At 46.6% G+C, this 14,739-nt stretch overlaps 1 long non-coding RNA gene across 1 annotated transcript; it reads right to left on the bottom strand.

Moving 5' to 3' along the window:
* Positions 1–265: 265 nt before the first annotated feature.
* On the bottom strand, positions 266–10,280 carry LOC145507981 (uncharacterized). Its single transcript, XR_014055269.1, has 4 exons — positions 10,208–10,280; positions 3,415–3,529; positions 612–787; positions 266–511 (listed from the first exon to the last, which is right to left on the bottom strand). It is a non-coding gene; the product is annotated as an uncharacterized LOC145507981 (long non-coding RNA).
* Positions 10,281–14,739: the final 4,459 nt, after the last annotated feature.

The following is a 14,739-nucleotide window of genomic DNA, read 5'->3' as shown; positions in this document are numbered from 1 at the left end:
CAAAAATATGGTTTCATTATAGTAAAATGGTTTCAAAATTCCTTTTTATCACGTTAGGGAAATTTCCATTCAACTCCTATAGCTTTTGGGAAATGCATCAGAACTCACAGAACATTAATATCCCCCGTGGGTCTCAGATTAGTTGGGCTCACTGAGCAGGAACAAGGACTCTGGGGAAGTGGGGTCTCAGCCAGGTGGGGGCTGGGAGCAAATGAGAGGTAAATTTGTTGATTCCCTGGGAAGCAATGACACCAACAATCTGCTAACTGCAACAAAAAGCCATTTGGACTGTGATATACGTTAGAGTTTGGTGAAGAAGAGAAGGTGGGAAGAGAAAACCTATTAAGCTGCGACAGTGGAAGTACAGAGGACGAGGCTGTTAGGAAAGGCTATAAAACACTGGAGAAATGTCCTTAGAGGGGTGGTTGGTCCGTGCTGGGTGAAGAGGATCATGTGGGACACCTCTTGGAGCCTGAAATTTCAAGTCAGCTCAGCCACTGGTTAGGCTCACCTGGTGGTGGAAACAGATGGTAACTTTAGGACACAGAAGAGGTAGTGACTTCAGGACACAGAAACTGCAGAGGAGAGAGGAAAGATTTCACTCGAGGTACCTGAGGAAGTGTGTGAGCAGAGGTGATGATCTGGAGGAAATAGCCCTCTGGAGGTAAACTGAGCACCGTGCTCCCTGTTGCATCTTGTTCTAGGAGCTGGCTCATCCTTGCAGCCGTCCTGGCTCATCAGCTCTGGATTCACTAGCCCACTCAGGGACCCTGGGACCCCTTCTTACCTGAATGAACATAGAGCCTGTTAAGACTCAGCGGCCCCCTTCCCCAAACCTCTCTGAGGTGGACCATGGGCAGACAATTCCCAGTGTGTGTGGGACCAGCTCTGTCCTCAAAAGTTAAGATTCGCCCTGAACAAAGATTCAGAGATACTTTCATAATGCCCAGACCTGGGGGTAGTCTGCACCATCCTCCACGCGACCCTTGGGTTTTCTGGCTTGGGGGGCCCCCCACTGTCCAAGGACAGAAGTCCTTTTAGGCATATTAGTTGCTATGGCCAGAGGAGCTCCATTACCCTGGGGACCTGAGCCTGGTGGAACTCTAGAAAATTGTGCTGTTCAGGACTAGCTCAGTGAGGGGAGGCTGACAATCCTCCAACTCGCTCTCTTCTTCCTCTCCGTGACTTTCCTCTTCACCAGGTTGGTCCAGAGAACTACAGGCTTTCACCTCCCATCCTTGGGATGTGGCCAAAGCAGCCTCGCACACACACAGCCTGAAACTCTTGTCACTCCTAGCCAGTAAAAGGAAGCAAGGGATTTCTTAAACAAGATACAAAAAAACCATAAACCTTAAAAGGAGGAGTCGATAAAGGGTTAGAGCATATTGAAACAAAACCTTCAGCTTTTAGGTACTTCTACTTCATCATAAATAAGTGAAAATGCCACTTGAAGACTGGGAGAATAGAGCCCCAATGTGTATTGCTGACAAAGTTTAGAATTCAAAATATATAAATAAATGCCTACAAACCTATAAGATAAAGACAGACAGCACCATGGGAAAATGCACAAGAATAGGAAGATGCAATTCCAAGGTAAGAAAGCTTCAATGGCCAATAAATTCATAAAAATTTGTTCAACCCCAGTCATAATCGAGAAATGGAACTAAAAACAATGAGATGCCATTTCATACTAGCTGGAAGAAAGATGTTTCTTCTCCAATCCTGATGTTTTCTTTAAGAAGGAAGATCCACTCCTTAAATGTTCATAGCCTCTAGTCCTAACATTTCCCCTCTCCGTGGAAAGGGAATAAGTTACCTGGTTGGGGTGGGGAGGGGCTTTGACCCATATTTTCCTCCTGGATGCAACTTATCTAAAAAAGATCCCGAAGGCAAGGAGTTTGGCTTTTTTCTCTCTCTCTCTTCACCTGGGCCAAAATGATCCAGCAGCCTTGGTAAGCGTGATTACACTGCAGATTCAATCCTCCCAAGAGTGGGCTGTTCCAAGGCCTAGCAAGTTCTTTCTGGGTCTTGCGCTAGCCCAACTTTTAAAAAGGTATTTATTTATTTGGCTGTGCCAGGTCTTAGTTGCAGCACATGGAATCTTTAGTCGAGGCATGCGAGATTTAGTTTCCTGACCAGGTATGGAACCCGGGCCCCCTCATTGGGAACACGGAGTCTTAGCCAATGGACCACCAAGGGAAGTCCCTAAGCCAACTTCATTGCCATTTTATTCTCTATCTGCTGGAGAAACAAAAGCAAAACAAGAACAAAAGCAGAATAACAATACCGAGTGTTCTTAAGAAGGCTGAGCAACAGGGCCTTTATGTCTGTCATCCTGTGGCCACTGGCTTAAGCCTTGTGAAGCTCTTTAGGTACCTTTTCTAGTTCACTTTCCATAAGCACAATGCCTTAGGTCAGGTTTTCCAGAAGCCAGCTCTGACCACCTGTGTGAAACTGGTTTATTAAGAAAACTGTTCCCTGGAGAAATGAGCAGGAGGGTGGGGGAAGAATGACTGTGTCCTACAAAAGCACTATGTCCTCCAACCCCCCTCAAAATTCCTATGTCAAGGTCCTAACCCCCAATGTGATGGTTATTGGTGGTGGGGTGGGGCAAGCACTTTAGTAGTTAACTAGGATTAGATAAGATCATAAGGGCAGGGCCCTGGTAATGGTATAGTGCCCTTATAGGAAGACCAGGGGCTTCCCAGGTGGCTCAGTAGGTAAAGAATCTGCCCGCAATGCAGGAGGCAAAGGAGATGTGGGTTTGATCCCTGGGTCAGGAAAATCCCCTGGAGGAGAGCATGGCAACCCACTCCAGTATTCTTGCCTGAAGGATCCCATGGACAGAGGAGCCTGGTGGGCTACAAAGAGTAGGACACGACTGAGCAACTGAGCACAGGAAGAGACCAAAGAGCTTGTTTTTCTCCCTCTCTCCATCATAAGAGGTCACAGCAAGGAAGTGGCCACCTACAAGCCCAGAAGCAAGTTCTCACCAGAACCTACCAAGCTAGCACCTTGACCTTGGGTTTCCAGCCTCCAGAACAGGGGAAAATACCTGTTGCTTGAACCACCCCAGTCTGTGCTGTTTTTGTTACATCAGCCTGTGCTGACTAAGACAAACACGTTGAGGCAAAGTCTCAGCAAGGTGGTGCAGAAGAGCTCTGGGGGGTAAATGAGGCCTCAGAAACTGTCTAAGGGAAGGGTCAGGGGAGCCAGCTGTTGGAAGCAGTCACATCCACGGTGGGAAGCAGAGGGAATTCAGGCTGAGCATTTGCAGCACCTGCTACACCCAGGAGTGGGGCAGGGAAAGAGAAGGGGTGGAGGTAAAGCTGGGCAGCCCTGTGCTCCTACCCGTGGGTCACCCCTGTCACCCATGAACTCTGAGAGTGGCGAGGATCCCGTTGTACAGTTTACCTTTGTGGTCTAGGTTAAACTCAGATCCTCTCACTGACGTCTGAGCCCAAAGGGAATTGGGAAGTCACTCATTTGTTCCATTTATCGTCACACAGACAATATTACAAACTGTTGCCTGAAGGAAAATGAAAACAACTGTGAAATTTCATGCAACTCTGTGATCTGTTTGCAGTGGCAGATTTTGCATCTTTCTTAGGCCAACAGCATCACAGTGAGACTCCCATCTACCCATGGGACTGTATGGTGTGAAATACCAACTTGGACCTGTGCTTAGAGTGGAAACCCTTTCGCTGTGAGCCTTTGACCATATCTGCACATGTGCTCAAGACGCTTCAGTTCTCAATGAGCTCAGATGCTACATACCTACCTTGAGAATACCTCCCCCAAGCTCCCTCTCAGGAACTTTTAAATTCTTAGTCTTTTTCTGAAAAATTTCACACTAATTTGATTAGTTTTGGCACATCTACATCCTAGGACACATGCAGCCTTAAAGATGTTGTTGGGGATATTAAGTTGATGATGATGATAGAAAGGTAGGTAGATGGATAGACAGATAGATGGTAGATATACAGATAGAAATTAGCATGTACTGTGCATAAAACTTGTATGAAACATTTCATATTTTACCCTTTAAAATTGTCCTTAAGAAAATAAAACACTTGAATTTGATAAAAGGATTTTTTTCTCTAAGTTATTGATCTTTCTTAGCGTCTGCATGTATAGGATGAAGTGAAAGCAAGTGTTAGTCGTGTCCAACTTTTTGGGATCCCATGGACTATGGGCTGCCAGGCTCCTTTCTCCGTGGAATTCTAGAGTGGGTTGCCATTCCCTTCTCCAGGGGATCTTCCCGACCCAGGGATCGAACCTGGGTCTCCTGCATTACAGGCAGACTGTTTACCATCTGAGCCCCTTGGCGTGTATAGGCTACAACCATCTAAATTGCAGTGAGACCTCGTGTGGCTGCTCCTGCAGCATTATCATCTACAGTAAACACTGTGCCTTTGACACTGCAGAAAACTGAAACTTTCTGTTTCTCTCTTTGCTCTGAAAGAACCAACTGAAGAACACTCTCTAAACACTGAGGAAATAATAACTCATTAAACATTGTTAAGTGAAAAAAACATGATACAATTGTATAGAAGATCTTAATCTTATTAAAAAAACCCACAAAATTTGACACACCTAGATCTGAAGATATTTGCATATGAAGAAGTCTGAAAAGAGATGCACAAGTGTACCCCACAGTGTATCCCTCCCTTCACTGTTGGTGCCAGCTCTATTCTTGAGGACTTATAGAAAACAGAAAGACCAGAAAAACACAAATGAAAAGCCAAACACAGCCTAGGGATGCGCTGAGCAGAGAGCAGTGGTGCTGGCACACAGCAGTTCACGGCATTGCTTTTGGTGCCTGACAGGCCTGGGTTCAAATTCAGATTCTGTCACTCATCAGATGAGAACTTGGGTGAGTGACTTGACTGCTCTAAGTCTCAGTCTCTTCATCTTAAAAGTAGGGTTCATAATCCCACCTTACAGTGTTATCTGACCATAAAGGTGGTAATGTCATAAAGTGCTTAGCAAATTGATAGCAAGGGCAAAGTAAATGGGAGTGGTATCAAGTATCAACTTGATTGAGGTATAATTTGCACACAATAAAATGCACTACGCCCCACAGACTATATAGGTGTAGCCTATCTTACCATCCCCATAAATTAGATTTGCCCTTTGTATAGTTTCATGTAAATGAAATCATAAGTATATGCTTCTTTCGTTTGGCTTAATATTTTTATGATTCAGTTGTGTTGTTTCATGTATCATTATTGCTAACAGCCCCAAACTGATGACACTCCAAATGTCTATCTGTAGCAGTAAAGAATCTGCCTCCAATGCAGGTGATGCAGGTTTGATCCCTGGGTTGCGAAGATCCCCTGAAGGAGGAAATGGAAACTCACTCCAGTATTCTTGCCTGGGAAATCCCATGGAAAGAGAAGCCTGGTGGGCTACAGTCCATGGGGTCACAAAGTGTTGGATAAAACTTAGCGACTAAACATCAACAAGGTGAATGACGTGCAGTGAAGAGTGATCCAAAGAAAGTTCTGGCTTTTGCCTTCAACAACTGGAAGGTGATCTTTAGACCCCTGGGATATCCTGCTTCATAGGAATGTTTCGTTTGCTTGGGGGCTTGACCACCCATCAACTTAACAAAGTGCTTTATGATGGATAAGTCTTTGGGACACTGTATCAGTTCTGATCTTTAAGGGACTGGAGACTAAAGGTCAGCTATGTGGCAGTGTGTTACTAAGATCTAATAAAAAGCTCTGGGTACCAAAGCATGGGTTACCTTCCTGGATTAGTAATAACACTCTGCATTTTGCTACACACTGATGCCAGCAGGGGTAACACATCCCTGAGGACATGGAAACTTCCTTTGCAGCCTTCCCATTCTCCGCCCTATGTGGTAGAACATTGGTTGGTTCTAATTTGTATCATTTTGCTATAATAAAAATGTAATTCTAAATATGGCACTTTCCCTGAGTTCTGTGAATTGTTCTAGCAAATTATTGAACCTGAGTGTGGTTGTGGAGACTCCCAAATATGTAGTCAGCTTATCTGAAGTGAGGGTAGCGCCAGGGACACCCAGACTTGTGGTTGGTGCCTGAACTGAGGGCATTGTATGGGGATGCTTCCTTCAGATTTTGCAGTTTGGCAAATTCATTGCACATGGGTAAACTGTGGTGTGTACCATGGAAGAGTACTCAGTGGTTAAAGAAAGGAACAGGCTACTGATGCATGGAACAGAGAGGTGAATCTCAAAAGCACCGTGCTGAGGGAGCATGTATTTTAATGCAGTAATTCAGTAACTGACCCAGACAACACATGACCAGGGCCCCCTGGGCTTATTGCACAAGAAATGCTGTGCTTTCATAGGGTGGCGAATTGCCATGGCCCTTGAGAGGAGAGCTCCAGGCGGTAGTGAAACGTGGGCAGGGCCTGGAGGATAGAGAGTTGTGGAAGCCGAGAGGGCACTTCCGTCCTCCACAGATGACAGTTGCCTCCAAGAACAAGACTGGGGGGAGCACAGACACTGAGGACTTGGAGAAGAGGTGGCAGGAGAGGCTGCAGGCTAGAAGCCAAAAGGAATTTGGATTCACCTGGTAAAGTGTGGGATGACCCCTGTGCTTTCAGAGCTGGAAGGAGGGTGCCATGCGACGAAAGTAAGGTGGAAAGAATTTGTTTGCTATTGTAGCAGATTGAAGACTTGGCAGAGGAGGGGAGGGGAGGGAAGGTGGGGATTGATTTGGTGAGTCCCCACTGGAGAATAGTTGCAATGGTTGGAGAGTATATTCGCTCTGAGTACAGCAGTCAGCAACTAGTATACATTTCAATATCCAAAAAGTGCTTTTTAAATTTTTTCTCCACAGAGACCCAACTGAAGAATACATTTTACATCAATACTCAGGACAAAGGCACAAATGAAAACAAAGTTTCACCAAAAAATATATCCTCTTATAGTGCGCATTGCATTCTGAAATTTCATATTCCATGTTTATTCTATGATTTCTTCTTTAAAAAGCACTAAATTTGTTCCCTGGCTGAATACCATTCCCTTTGACTCCTTCCACCTCCTGAGAGGCAGCGACTCTTCTGGGTGGACAGAGAAGATTGGCATTTCTTTGGAGCCCTGGGGATGGGCTGCAGTGTGGGTTGGCAGTGAACCTGAGTGGTTCACTCAATGGTGGAGAAAGGTAGGTGGGAGGAAGAGCAGGTGTGAGGACTGTCTCTGCCTCTCAGGTTATATGGCCTGAGTCCCATCTCATCACCCCTGGCCCCCGTTGCCCACTCCTCAGAGGGACTGACCACTCCTACACTGCCTCAGAGGAGTTACATACTTTCAGGAGTGAGATCACATACTTGAAAGCATCTTGGAGCTGCCATGAGCTGCTCGATTTCGCAACACTTTCCCTACACTTCCCGGCAGACATTTGGCCACACTGCAAGTGATGTTTATCACAAAGTAAGCGTGTGGGTGTCACAGGGTAGGTAATTTTAATTCTCAGCATCCACCCCCAGCCAGGTGGAAGCTACACATTTTAGATACATGGTCTGTAAACTTCACCAAAATATTCTTAGCTGGAAATTAGAATCCTCATCTTGAGGATGAGGAAACAGAGGCTCAGAGAAATGAGGAAGTTGCTTGTGATCACAAGGGTGAGACAGATTTCAAAGCTCAGATGGTCTGCTCATTGGCTTTTCTCCCTATGCCCACTCACTGTGCAGCCCCTGGCTGAAGGCCAGGCCCAGGGCATTTACGGACCAGCGTTGGCCGCAGACATTCCTGCGGTGTACATCGTAGGTCTGAGTTGTCCCGAAGTGCGCCAGAGAGCTCTCATGTATACAGACTGCTGTTTGGATCTTCTTTTCCAAAATTATGATAATGGAAACTGCTAACACTCAGGGCACCAGGCTCAGCTCTACGTGATCAGTGCCTCGATCCCTTATGGCAGGCACTGTCATGATGCCTGCTTTACAAAGGATGGGAGTGGTGACATCGCTTGCCCAAGGTCACGTAGCTAACAAGTAGCAGAACTGGAACTTGAACTCAACTTGACCCCCAAACCTCCAGTGATGTCAACCACTGTGTTTTGGAGATTTAAGGAAGAAGAAAATGGAAAGGAAAAGAGAAGGCTGATGCTCAGTTCTGAAGATATCCTGATGGTTCTCAAGGAAAGCCAAGAAAAAAAGAAGAAAAACATAGACTAATAGAGCTGGATGCCGATCTAGCCAAAATGTGCAACACAACCGAGATTCCAGTTTCGGTTCCTATCCTGAAGTAGGAGATAGATGGGCCCCTGGGCTGGACAGCTGGTGTTTGTCAAGTGGAATAAAATTGAAGCTTTGTTTCCCCCCACCCCACCCAGATACTCCAAGATCAAAGCTAGAGGCAGAAGTTGAGCTTTGCTGGAGGAAAGAGATAAGGTGCCCACTCCTGGGGTCAAGGAAAACTTTTCTGTTTGCACAAATGTAGGAAGGTCCCTTGGGAGTCAAAAAAAGAGAGGGAGCCCCACCCTATAATAAGTGTGGACATGTACCCATAGGCCTCAGGTGGGATCCATCTTAGCAAAAAATTGTTCATGCATGTTGGGGAGGGTTCTAGGACCAGTCAGGTGTGAAAAAAAGATACAAGGTAATTGGCCAAAGGTAAACAAAGACCCGGAAGAACTTCCTGTACAAGTGATTTGAATCACCTTTTTACTGCTCCTTTACACCTCCTCATCAGAGAGGACACCCATGGCCTTACTCTCTGCGTGTGTGTTTCTATGTAACTTCTGCCTTAAAAAAACAAACTGCTTCACTGTGTGCTCTCCCACCTGTTATGCTGTGTCTCTAATAATAAACTTGATTCCTATTTTTTATAGGTTGGCCTCCTTGAAACATTCCTGCTTTCAAATGGGGGAAAGAGCCAGGGCCACTTTGCTTCTAGCCTCTAGCCCCTGGTGGTCTGGTGGCTAGGAGTCCTGGTTTTCATCCAGGCTACCCAGGTTCAATTCCTGGGCAGGGAACTGCCATCTCTCTTCAGGACTGTTCACTGTTCTCCCCCCGAGTTCACCCTCAGAAAGTGTTCTTTTGTTTTCAAAATGGCCACGTGAAACAAAACACCAACCAGCCCCTGCAGACAGGAAGGCAGAAAGGCCAACCCTCTCTGCTCCCTCAGGAATGGCAACTCCTGCCCCTCCCCACCCCCAGCGTGGCTACCAGACTCTCACCAGGAGGGTGGATTTTTCATTAAGACTCTGTTTCTCGTCTAGAGGAGAAATAAAATTTTTTTCAGGGGCTCTGACAGTTTAGTGGACCAGGAAAGACAATCTCACGTGCATGGCTGGGTCCCTGGGAGCCTACAAGCCGGGGGAGGGGATCGCAGAAGAGGGCGAGGGACTGGAGAGAAGGGAGAAGCTTTCTAAATTACTCCGTCCTCCCTCTGCCTTGAAATCACTGTGCCGTGACAGGCTGTGAAATTAAATGAAGGGCAGGCAGGGCCCTGGAGAAGCTAAAGTGCCAGCGAGGAGAGAGGGTGCAGGAGGGTGATAAGCTGGAGAGGCAGGTGATAAGCTGGATAATGCAGTAAACAGGTGGCCCCCAGGAGGAGTCAAGAAGCCCTGGGGTGTGAGCTCTTCTGAGTGCATGTGTGTGTGTGTGTGTGTGTGTGTGTGTGTGTGTGTGTGTACTTGTATGTGAGAAAGGGATATACACACTGAGGGAAGGAGGCAGGGAGAGAGAGAGAGAGAAGCCCATGAAATCCATGAGTATTTCAGCCCTACCTCCCTTTTAACCTAATGAAGCTGGTTTTCCTCCCCTACATGGAGGTCTGTGTGGGCTCCCACATTGTTCCTGCCAGCCTGTCCCTTACTCTTATTCCCGAAGGAAGTCCGCTATAAACTGCTTTGTAGTGAAGGTATCTTTAAAATTTAACAGCCTGTACTGTCCTGGGCAAGAGTGAATGGATGATTCGGCAACTTGGTCCCCAAAAAGGAGTACCAGAAATGACTGAACTAGGTGTTCTAGAAAGAGGGACATCCCCCTTCCACAGACCCCAGTTGCCTTTCACTGATCTGCATCAGGAAATTGCAAAGAAATGCCTCAAAACTTCACCCTGAGTTGTGCCCCCAAGGTAAGGAGAGCACTCCCCCAAGTCCTGGAGTACAGAACCTATTTGAGGGACAGATGGCCATTCTCTCAATGAGATGAAGCATTTCCTTCCCCAGCTTTACTCTGCAGCTGTTTCTTAGGTTTTCACTACCTTGAAAGTCCTCTTCTCTGCTGAAGCATTTCAGAGCTTCATGATCCCTCTCCCCCGGTGGCCTCTCTGGTCTGAGGTTGACCCTAGGAATTATTATGTTATAGATTGCATTGTGTCCTCAAATTCACATGCTGAAGCCTGACCCCCTACTGTGATGGTGTCTGGTGGTAAGGCCTTGGGGAGATAGTGGATTAGATGAGGTCATGAGGGTGAGGGCCTCATGGTAAGTTTAGTGGTTTTATAAGGGGAGGAGGAGAGAGAGCTTGCTGATTCTCTGCCACATAAGGACACAGTGAGAAGGCAGCCATCGAAAAGCTAAGAAGAGGGCTCTCACCAGGAGCTTAACTGGCTGGCACCCTAGTCTTGGACTTCCTACCTCCAGAACTATGAGAAATAAGTATCTCATGTTTAAGCCACTCCATCTCTGGTATTTTGTTATAGCAGAAGGAGCAGACTAATGCATACTACAAATCAGTCTCAGACCCTTTCGTGTTTGTATAGCATTTATCTAGGGCTTCCCCATTAGGGCTAGTGGTAAAGAACTTGCCTGCCAATGCAGAAGACGCAAGAGATCCAGTTTCCATCCCTGGATTGGGAAGATCCCCTGAAGAAGGTCATGGCAACCAGTATTCTTGCCTGTAGAAGCCATGGACAGTCCATAGACCGTAGCCCGCCAGGCTCCTCTGTCCATAGGGTTGCAAAGAGTCGGAAACGACTGAAGGGACTTCGCACTGGCATTGAGCCTGGTACTGAGCTGGGTAATAGAGATAATTGAAGTCTGAGAGGCTGTCCAGTCTGCAAGGACCTGTGGTCTGATTTGTGATACAAGACTCACCATGAGGCAGACAGACATTCATATGTAACAAGGTCTCTGAGCAGGAGTGGGTCAGCGTATTCTGAGCACTATGGCCCAGGGACATCCATTACCAAATATACACACTCTCACCCATACAAACACACTTTGCTTCCTCAGATCCATGGTAGCTAAGCTGTGTGATCATATGGAATGAAGTCAAGAGAAGTCTGCAGCCTGAGTATGTTTCTCCAAGAGCTCACAGTGTGACCTTGACAAATGGTGTCCCATGAGTTAAGCTCACAAAACCAGCAGCTGCTGTTTCAGCGGCCACCGTAGCTGTGTGGGGAAAGACATGTCCAGACTGGGACCTTTCTATAAATTTGATTTAGATTGAGCCCAGCCTCTTTCTCTGGATGATTTTGTCTTCTTGTTCACGGCTTTTTTTTCACTTGTTCAAATATTTGCCTTATATTTTTGCCTACTCTGACTGGGGTTGAAGTCTTGCTAACTTAAGGATAATCCTTGAATGACATTGTCCTCCACAGTCCCTTCTAGAAATGGGAATTTCCTCCAAAGACCTGAGATTGAGGTTTTCACCATCTCTTCTAAGGTTCTCTTACAGACAGAGGCTTCCTGTTGCTAGGCTTTTCCTTCATATTAGGGGATAGTTGTTACAGACTGATGGAAAGCCATTCCAGAATACATGCTACCCACTACCGGAAATCTCCCTGAGCTACCCAGATTAACCAGAGTCCATTTACTCAATATTAACTGAGAGTTCTCCACACACAGAGAACTTTAACATTCCCAGATAAACAGCTCTGCAAGGAGAAAGTGCAAATTATGGCTTAAAGCCTGCCTCTATTTTTGCACAGTGCATACCAATGTGGCTTTACCCTTTAGCTAGGACAAAGTAGCTACTACTTCTTTTATGCATATCTATATCCTGCATAAATTTGTTTCCTAAGACTGTTAGAAAAATAAAGACCATTAGCCACTTGGTTTCCCTTTCATAAACCCGGTAGGCACAGTAGGGTTAGATGTGGCGTGTTTAAGCATGAGGTCACTTAAGGCATCGCTTTGAGCAGGACTGAGTAGGTTAAAGTCAGTTCAGAGAAAAGTGAAAGTCACTCAGTCATGTCCGACTCTTTGCGACCCCATGGACTATACAGTACATGGAATTCTCCAGGTCAGAATACTGGAGTGGTTAGTCTTTCCCTTCTCCAGGGGATCTTCCCAACCCAGGGATAGAACCCAGGTCTCCCGCATTGCAGGTGGATTCTTTACCAGCTGAGCCACCAGAGAAGCCCAAGAATACTGAAATGGGTAGCCTATCCCTTCTCCAGCATATTTTCCCAACCCAGGAATGGAACCGGGGTCTCCTGCATTGCAGGCAGATTCTTTACCAACTGAGATATCAGGGAAGCCCAGTTCATAGAAATGGGCCAGGCAATCAAGTAGTTTGGGAGGTGCTAAGCTTGTGCTGGAGACTTTTATCATCAAGACTTTGCAATCAAGATCTGATAACAAGCAGAGAATCCACACAGATGAGGAGGAAGTGTAAGAAATCAATCAGAACATCAAAGAATGAAATGTGGAAGGCATAAACTATGGCACACCAGCAGACAAGAAGGAAAATTAGTCATAGAAATTGAGCACTGAGAAGATGCAATTGTAGGAGGCAGATGCCTAGAGGGAACACAAGATCTCTGTGGACCCTGAGGCGTAGGTGGATTCCTGCTGCACTCAGCAAGCCCAGCCTGGCCCCACATATCTGAGACATAACGGTGAATGAAGTAGGATAGAAAGACTGATGGGTTTAAAATCATTGCTTAGTGGTTCTGCTAAATTTGATCAACTCTCCTGCAGTCTTAAAATGAAAATTGAAAAAAAAGGAGAGTGTAGAAGAAAGAAGAGTGTGAGGCAGGGGAAGGAGGGAAAAATGAGACAAATGAAGATAAAGTAGGGGATAAGGGAAAATTATGGTCTCAAAGCCAATATTAAAATGACCGCAGTTTGCATCTGTGTGTGTATGCATGTGTGTGCATGTGTGTGCACTTGTGTTTCTGGGAAGATGTAATAGACATCCATTTTGCTCTTCCTCCTGCTAAGGACAACTAGAAACTCCGGACAATTTATGTAAAATGAACACGAGAAGAATCTGAAAGTGGAGAGAAGACAGTGGATGAGTTAGTGGCTGTGGGGTCTGAGGAATGACATGGTGATAAGCTTCCTGGGGGTCTTTTTGGCCCACCGATCCCAGACCAGGAGCTGAGGAAGCCAGTAACAGGTGCAGCCAAGGAAAAGAAATAAAAACAAGAAAAACCTGTCTCTCAAGCCAAGGGATGAAGGAAAAGGCAGACTAGCAAGACACAAAACTTTCAGACGATAACCATTCTACTCCAAAAGCTACAGAAAACAAACAACCTGTCACCAAAGTACAAGTATGGAGCATAGACTTCCACCCTTGGGAGACTATAATCAGGTGCCCCCAACACCCCTGCCGAGATGGTGTCAGAAAAGGTCAGGTGGAGAGCCAGGACTATTGTCTCTCTTCCAGCTCCTTTGCTCATCAGTGTTGCCTTGCTCATCTGTGTCCCCTTGTTCATCTGTGTCCCCATGCAGCCCCAGCACAGCGAGACACTCGGGGTATTGGAGGAACTGGCCTGCTATTTTCAACCAGGGCATGCGTGTGTCCTAAGTCACTTCAGATGTGCCTGACTCTCTGAGACCCTATGGACTGTAGCCCAGAAGGCTCCTCTGTCCATCCAGTTTGCTAGGCAAGAATACTGGAGTGGGTTGCCATGCCCTCCTTAAGGGGATCAAATGCCTGTCTCTTAGGTCTCCTGCATTGGCAGATGGGTTCTTTCCCACCGAGCCACCTGGGAAGCACTTGCCTATTCTGGAAAAACTGCCGATGAGAAGGTAGGAGGTAGACAGTTGCTTCCTGAGAATCTCTGGGACATGGGGACACTCTCCACATGCTTCCCCTGTCGCCCGCCTTCTTCCCTGAGGGGCATAGGTAACTGGTGGTATAAGTAGTGGAGGAGGGAAAAACAGAGATATGCTGTTCTGTGTGGACCTGCTTGGTTATTACAAAGGGTCAGTAATAGCCAAGCTGTCCTGACTGGGGGACTAGAGGTGCCACAGAGTCAGAAAGCTCCAGGCTAAATATTGATTGCGTGCATCCACAAGTTGCCTTTTTGAAAAAATATTTATTTATCTGGCTGTGTCAGGGCTTAGTTGCCTCACATGATATCTTCGATCTTCATCGCCACACGCAGGCTCTTTAGTTGTGGCATGTGGGATCTGGTCCTCTGAACAGAAATTGAACCTGGGCCCCTGCATTGGGAGCTCAAAGTCTTAGCCCCAGGATTACCAGGGAAATCCGCATGTGTTGCCTCTGAGTGTCGGACCTGTGTACCTGGCAGACAGGACCATGACCCTCTCTCCATGTGGCAAATTAGTCAGTGGACCCAAAGACACCTCGATGGGGCTTCAGTAGGGAGATGGGGATAGGATAAGTTCACGTCATCTCTCTCCGCCTGACCTGGCTCAAAGGCAAGCCTCCTGGCAGCTGCGCCTGGACTAAAGGACTCCCAAGGTTCCTGCTCGTTGTGGGATTCTGACTGATTTCCACAGCTCTCCTGGGGAGTAAGAAAAATAAGTACAATAAGTAATTTATTTACCAACGTGACAGCACAGGATGGCAAGCGTGCCAGCTGCACAGAGAGCA

The sequence above is a fragment of the Giraffa tippelskirchi genome, chromosome 5, assembly GCF_054371585.1.
Source record: "Giraffa tippelskirchi isolate mGirTip1 chromosome 5, T2T-mGirTip1v1.2.pri, whole genome shotgun sequence".
Lineage (NCBI taxonomy): Eukaryota > Metazoa > Chordata > Mammalia > Artiodactyla > Giraffidae > Giraffa > Giraffa tippelskirchi.
Note: the sequence above shows the minus strand (reverse complement) of the source record. Positions and strands in the feature narration are given on the sequence as shown.